Genomic DNA, 7,774 nt, shown 5'->3' with positions numbered 1-7,774 from the left:
CACAGGCTCCGGGCCTTTTCCAAAACGCGACAGCTTCACAAGCATTCGCCTTCTTCACAGGCTCTGGGCCTTTTCCAAAACGCGACAGCTTCATAGGCATTCGCCTTCTTCACAGGCTCTGGGCCTTTTCCAAAACGCGACAGCTACAGAGGCATTCGCCTTCTTCACATGCTCTGGGCCTTTTCCAAAACGCGACAGCTTCACAGGCTCTGGGCCTTTTCCAAAACGCGACATCTTCACAGGCATTCGCCTTCTTCACAGGCTCTGGGCCTTTTTAGGGGTAGACCCTTCGGAGGTGCTGGATGTTCCATGCGTTCTGGACCGGCACCCCCTCCTGAGTCTCCAAGCATGCGGAGCCGGGCCTGGAAACATGAACAACCTTGAACGGGCCCTCCCACATGGGAGAGAGCTTGCGCAGTCCCTCCCTGCAGAGAACCTGCCTGAGCACGAGGTCTCCTACCTCGAGAGTTCTGGGGCGGATGTTGCGGCAGTGATATCGTCGCAGTGCTTGTTGGTACCTCGCTGCTCGCAGCGCGGCTTCTCCGCGACGTTCCTCCCCCAGCACGAGGTCCATCCCCCGCATGGCGTCCTGCTGCACCTCGTCGAACGCCAGGACCCGCGTGGAGCGACGTCTGACCTCATGAGGGAGGACCGCTTCGGCTCCGTAGACCAGGAAGAACGGGGTCTCTCCAGTCGGCTTGGTCGCGGTTGTGCGGATGGACCACAACACGGACTGAAGCTCGTCGTACCAACCTCTGCCGCAGGCCTCCAACTTCTTCTTGAACGTCCTGGTCTTGAGGCCCCTCAGGACCTCTGCGTTGGCTCGCTCGGCCTGGCCGTTGCTTCGGGGGTGCGCCACCGAAGCGTAGCATATCTGCGTTCCAAGGTTAGCACAGTATGTTTTGAAGAGGTTACTGGTGAACTGCGAACCGTTGTCTGTGATGATGCGGTTCGGCACCCCGAACCGGCTCACGATGCCCCTGATGAACTTGACCGCGGAACCCGCGGGGATGGTGCGGACGGCCTCTACTTCAGCCCACTTGGTGAACTTGTCCATGGCGACGTAGAGGTAGCGGTAGCCCCCTGGCGCCCGAGGAAACGGGTCCAGGATGTCCAGCCCCCAGACTGCGAATGGCCACGAAAGGGGTATAGTCTGCAGGCCTCCTGCCGGCTGATGGATCTGCTTGGCGTGGAACTGGAAGGCCTCACAAGCTTTCACCAGTTCGACGGCGTCATTGAGTGCGGTGGGCCAATAAAACCCACTGTGGAACGCCTTGCCGACGAGGGTCCGTGATGATGAATGATGTCCACAATCTCCGCCGTGTATATCTTCCAGCAGTTCCTTTCCTTGCTCCCTGGAGATGCAGCGCAGGGATACATCGTTTGGTCGCTTCCGGTAGAGCTCTCCATCCTTGATGCAGTATGTCGTGGCCTACCGTGCCACACGCTCCGCTTCCTCCTCCTTCTCCGGCAGGGTCCCTTGTGTTAAGTAACTCCGGAGCTCCGTGATCCAGTACCCCTCCTAAGGTTCCATCGTCAGGAGCAGGCGTGCTCCTGAGGCCGGGCCACAGACCGGGGCTCCCGAGGCAGGTGGCTGGGGGAGCTCCTCCCGAGGCTGAGCCGTGTTTGACAATGACGGCAGGGCTGAGGGCTTGAAGAGCCGCTCCTCAAAGACGCCAGGTTCCTAAGGTAACCGCCTGGACGCATGTTTGGCGATGTCGTCGGCCTCTTGATTGGTGCCACGGGGCACATGCTGCAACTCCAACCCCCAGAACTGCTTCTCAATCCTGCGGACCTCCGCAAGGTAGGCTTCCATGTGCTCATCTTTCGGCTCGTACACCTTGTTGGAGAAATTGACAAGGAGTTGCGAATCGCCCTTGATGGTTAGGCGTTTCACCCCCAGGGCAGCTGCGGCCTTCAAGCCTGCTATTAAACCTTCATACTATGCTATGTTGTTGGAGACCTTTTCACCTTGCTGGAAACAGAGCTGTACAGCGTAGTAGAGCTAGTCCTGAGTGGGCGATATAAGCACTGCCCCAGCCCCAGCGCCATGTCTGGAGAACGCCCCATCGAAGTACATGACCCGGGCTTCTGGCGCCTCGCTTCCCGGGGAGAGGGACCGATCCTCGTCGGCCTTGAGGCCTGGTGCCTCCGTCCATTCTGCCACAAAATCTGCTAATGCTGCTCCCTTGATGACTCTGCTCGTGCTGAATTCGAGCTGAAACGCTTGCAGTTCTATGTTCCACTCAGCGACCCTTCCAGCTGAGTTAGGGCTCCTGAGCACTCTCTCCAGGGGGTATGACGAGACGACCTTGATGGGGTGACCCTGAAAATAGTGCCGCAGCTTACGTGAGGCCACCAGTAGCGCGAGGAGGAGCTTCTGAGGCATGGGGTACCGTGCCCTCGCGTCCTGCAACACCGTGCTGATGAAGAACACTGGGTGCTCAACGAGGTTGGGTGCGTCAGTGCTGGTGGCGCCCTCCAGAGACCATGGCGCCTCCTGAGGTGATGAGGCCTCCTGAGGCTGGCCATCTGGGAAAGGGGACTCTTCCGCCTCTGGTGCACTCCTCTACGGCGGCTGATCCTCCTCAGCCGCGGTGGCGGTTTCTGTGGGCCTTGCTTGTTCTTGTTTTGCCTTGTCCCGGTCTGCTGCTGTGGTTTTGATTTGACGCTCCTCCCTAACCGCCACCAGGGTTGCGCTGGCGGAGTAGGGAGTGGCGGCGAGGTAAAGCACCAGGGGCTCTTGAGGGCGCGGAGCCACCATGACCGGAGGGCTGGTCAGGTATCTCTTGAGATCCTAGAACGCCTTGTCGGCTTCTTCAGTCCATTCAAAGGGCCCCTTTTTCTTCATTAGCTGGAAGAAAGGCAGCGCTCGCTCCCCCAACTTGGAGATGCAGCGCCCTAGCGCGGTCACGCGCCCAGTGAGCTTCTGCATTTCTCTGAGGGTCTTTGGCGGGCTCATGTCCTCGACCGCCTTGACCTTTTCCAGGTTAGCCTCGATGCCTCGGTGGGACACGAGGAAACCCAAGAGCTTGCCCGAGGGGACTCCGAACACACACTTCTCTGGGTTGAGCCGTAGGTTCACTGCGTTGAGGCTCGCGAAGGTTTCCTCCAGGTCTTGTATCAGGGTCCTGGCCTCCCGAGACTTCACAACAATGTCATCGACGTAAGCCTCAACATTCTTCCCGAGCTGCGGGCCCAAGGTGATGTGCATCAGCCGCTGAAAGGTCGCCCCTGCATTACGCAGCCCGAATGGCATGCATGTGTAGCAGTACACCCCACACGGGGTTAGGAAGGCTGTCTTTTCGACGTCTTCTACCGCCATCTTGATCTGGTGATACCCAGAGAAGGCATCCAAGAAGCATAGCAGGTCGCATTCTGCGGTGGAATCGACAATCTGGTCGATGCGGGGGAGCGGGAACGGATCTTGCGGGCATGCCTTGTTGAGGTTGGTGAAGTCGACACACATGCGCTCCTTCCCTCCCTTCTTCGGCACAACAACAGGGTTGGCCAACAAATCTGGGTATCGGACCTCGCGAATGACCCCATCGGCTTCTAGTTTGCGGGTCTCTTGGACGATGAAGGCCTGCTTTTCTGTGGACTGCCGCCTTGCCTTCTGCTTCACAGGGCGCACGTTGGGGCACACGTTGAGGTGATGCTCGATTACGCTCCTAGGGATCCCCGCCAACTGGTCAGGCTCCCAAGCGAATACCTTCTTGTTTGTGCACAGGGACCTGACCAGGGCCTCCTCCTGCTCGGGTTCGAGGTTGGCGCCATGGTGAAAGTGGCGTTGGTGGACCCGTCCTCATCGACGGGTATCTGCTTGGTTTCTGCCTTGTCTTGGGTGAACAACTGTTTCTTCTTGGCGGGTGCAGCCCCCTTGGGCTCGGGGGTCTCCGAGTCGTCGGGCTGTGCCGACGCCGCCGTCTTGAAGGCGAGCTTGAGAACTCGCAGTGCGTCTCTGGTGTCCCCGTGCATAGTGAGGACACCGCTGCTCCCAGGCATCTTCATTAGGTTGTACGCCGGGTGCGTCGCGGCCGTGAACTGGGCCAGTGCTGGGTAGCCGAGGATGGCATTGTAGGGGAGGCCGATGGGGGCGATGTCGAAGTCGACCAGCTCCGTGCAGAAGTTGTTGTAGGTGACGAAGGTTACTGGGAGCCGTATTTGTCCCAAGGAGCTGGATGATCCGCCCCCAACGCCTGAGAAGGGACGGCTGGGTTGCAGCCATTCCAGGGGTATGCAGAGGAGATTGAAGGCCTCAACCGAGAGCATGCTGAGGCCCGCACCGCCATCGATGAGAGTTCTGGTGATGGCCACCTGGCAGATGGTGGGGGTGCACAGCATGGGGAGCGCAGCCGAGCAGGCCGAGTTGGAGGGGTGGTCCTCCGAGCTGAAGGTCAGGCCGGCCTTGGGCGCCGCCCGGTCCGGGAGAGCCCCCTGCCGCGTGGAAGCAGCGCTGACCCGACGGATGAACGGCTTGACGTGGTGACTTGTAGGCGGCGCCTGCGAGCCGCCCAGGAGGGCCGCGACGACCGGGGGTGTTGGTGTAGCATGGTGGGAGGGGAAGAGGCTGCGGAGCTCTTCCCAAGAGGCCACGGAGGCTGCCAGTAGGTGGAGCAGCCATGCGCGCGGAGCGCCGGTGAGGGCCATGGGGAGCCAGTTGGCCATGACCCTATCGTCACCTCCAGCTTCGAGGATGGCCTCCTCGTACGCCAGCAAGAAGGCTAGCGGATCAGTCGCGCCGCCGTAGCGCGGCGGCGTCATTGGCTTGAACTTGTCCGGCCACCGTACCCGATGCAGGGCTGGGGCCAGGGCTCGGAGCCCCCTGGCCCCCGTGCTGGCGCCGATGGCCGGAGCGGGCGACGTGCTACTCATCGCGAGGCAGGTCGTGGCGGTGGCGGAAGGGAAAACTCTGGTGCACCCCTACCTGGCGCGCCAAATGTCGGATTTCGGGTTCCGACAGACCCTTGAGGTTCGAACACTGGGGTGCGCGAGGAGATTTCGCCTTCTACCTAACTGCACCCCTCCGCCTTGCTAAGATCTAAGCTATGGAAAGAACAGCACAAGAGACATAGGGTTTATACTGGTTCGGGCCACCGTTGTGGTGTAATACCCTACTCCAGTGTGTGGTGTGGTGGATTGCCTCTTGGGCTGATGATGATGAGCGATACAAGGAAGAACAGCCTCGCGAGGGTCTGTTCTTGGCTGAGGGGATGAACTGCTAGGAGGAGTTCAGTCACCCTTCTCTCTCTCTCTCTCTCTTCTCGATTCTCTCTCCGATTTCGATCCGGTCTCTCCGATCTTTTGATTACGATCCTAATCCCTCTACCCTGGGGGTGGCTAGTCCTATTTATAGGCAAAGGCCCTGGGCCTCTTCCCCAAATATTGAGCGGGAAGGGCGCCAACAATTGGCCATTTTGAAGGGGAACATCTAGTACACTTATCCTGACTAAAGTTGGTCCTCGCCTGCCAAAGGCTCTGGTGGTGACGTTGGCTTGGGCTCCACAATGACTTCCTCCCTGCCGTTGGACTGGTCTTGGTCTCGTTGCACCGAAACGGGTGCCTTTGCTTGATGCTCTCGCCTGCGCTTGCTCCCTTTGCACCAAAGAGGAAAGGAGGACACTGCGCGGGCTGGCGCCCGCCTGGCACCCTTGGTCGTCATGGCTTGCATCACGGGCACCGCGTGAGGTACCCCGCCTTGATCTCTCCGCCTCCTCGCGAGCCAGCCTGATGAGGCCGTGCCTGAGGAAGCTCCGTGTCGTCTGCCCCGCAAGGCTTGACCCCTCACGAGGGTCTTGGGTCTGTGTTGATGAAGATGGGCCATGCTGGGCCCCTCCTCGAGCCACGCCGCAGGCCGCAGGCAGGCAAGTCTAGGGACCCCCGTTCCCAGAACGCCGATAGATTGCGGCTGGTAAGCCCTTTTTATTACAGACTAAGTTCGAAGATCCAAATTATGCTCAGCTTAACCAAGTGTGGAGTTCTCCAGACGTGTTTTTGGACCTGCCAAAGAGTTCATCCGATGCGGCGCAGTTTTACCAAGCGCAAGAGGGGTATGCAATACAGAAGCTTTTCTGGTCACAGTTCGGCGTATCAAAACACCCTCTGCTACTGAATGAACAGATGTCCCAATGGGCCGAGCTTCATAGGATATCCAGGGCTGGCATGAAGAATGTCATACTTCAACTATGGTCGACTGAGCCGATTCCGAATAGCTATTTTGGCTTGGTGCGGCGGCTTGCTGGTGCAGTGCCATGTATAGACGCCGTAAAGCGGTCGGCGTGCATTGAAGGTGCACGGATGGCCTTTGCCCGAGTCAAGACATATCGGGGGAAGATGAGGGCCGTCGATGTTGCAGCGCAGGGTCCACCCAAGGGCAAGGACCATCACGCACCAGAGCATTATTTTGAGGACGTCTTAGATGTTGCCCGCTTGATAGAGGGTCAATGTTCGAAAGGCATAATATTCGAGTGAATTCTTTATGAATTGTAAAAGACAATTGTTGTAATCAGTCTATATTTTTTATTTTGCCTAAAGGCTTTTGTTCCTCCTGTACGGCCGTTTGTATATGATCTGAAAGTTTTCCAGTCGTCGGCTTCAGCCCCCTCGTAGGAAGTACGGGGGTGTTCGAAAAAAGAATCTGATCACTCTTGACCCAACGTCTTGGTCCGTGAAGGAGGTGTCAATGCGGTGAACCAGGCAACCAGACTATAGGGCGTTAACACTTTCACTTAGCCATAGGAGTTTTATGGTGGGACTATGACATAGCCCCTGGTATGTATGTGGCTTACTCGTACAATGCGTTTACATATTTGACCGGAAAGAGGTCCTTCATGTAACACAGAGGAATTGCTAAAGATTCCGATAAGTCATCGAGTGGTTGACCAGCTCTCGCCACATCATGACAGTCAGTTTTCGGCTTTCTCTACTGAGGTGCTTAACTAGGTGAACCGGAAGCACAATCGCAGTAGTTCTCCCTTTACTACCCTAGCCGATAGAGCGGAACTTAGGATAGAAAGCACAGGAGCCGGGCAACCCAACTATTGACCCAACAGATGATTCAGAGCTGGTGCATATAAGGAAAAATTCACGACGCCGAAGTACGCTATAGAGCTATTCGGATTTGTTGGCAACTCGCTTGTTCCCATACCAAGCCCCTGGCAAGTTATGCTAAGGTGTATGTTTGAAATAACCGCAGGGGCAAAACTCGGTCCTATAGAAAAAGAATGGATTATTTTACTGGGATCCGAGTGATGTGCCATTCTTGTATATAGATAACAAAGCCGCAACCCCGGCTATTTAATATGCCAGGGGTCGAAGGCGGAGGAAAAAGGCATTTTACAGGCTCGAAATAGAGAGTGCGGTCCACAAAAAGTAATTTTGGACCTCATGTCGCACGTCTGCGCCGCGTGTCCTTGTTAAAGGGACTCCTTGACGGGAATAGCCCCTTAGGTGAGTGTACATATCCAAACTCCGACGGGGTCAGTTTATATATTTGTCCTTTTGCATCACCTGTTTTTAAGAGAAAATAAAGAAAAAGGAAAGTAGATAAAAAATGTTACTGGAATGCTTGCAGGCTTGTCCGTATTGTGCTTCTGCCAATTCTCATGGTATCTTGAATGCGTAGTGACGTATGCACGGAACAAATTTTGCGGGTATATGAAGTGGGCGGCGGAAGCCGAACTGCTATTTCCGCTCCGTGATTGATCGATCCGCGGGGGAAATTGCTTCTGACCCCCGGTATTTGGTTGGTGAACCCTTCCGTCGTCCCTATCGC

This window comes from Triticum urartu, chromosome 3 (genome assembly GCF_003073215.2).
Source record: "Triticum urartu cultivar G1812 chromosome 3, Tu2.1, whole genome shotgun sequence".
Taxonomy (NCBI): Eukaryota; Viridiplantae; Streptophyta; class Magnoliopsida; order Poales; family Poaceae; genus Triticum; species Triticum urartu.
This window is presented reverse-complemented; position numbering follows the sequence as displayed.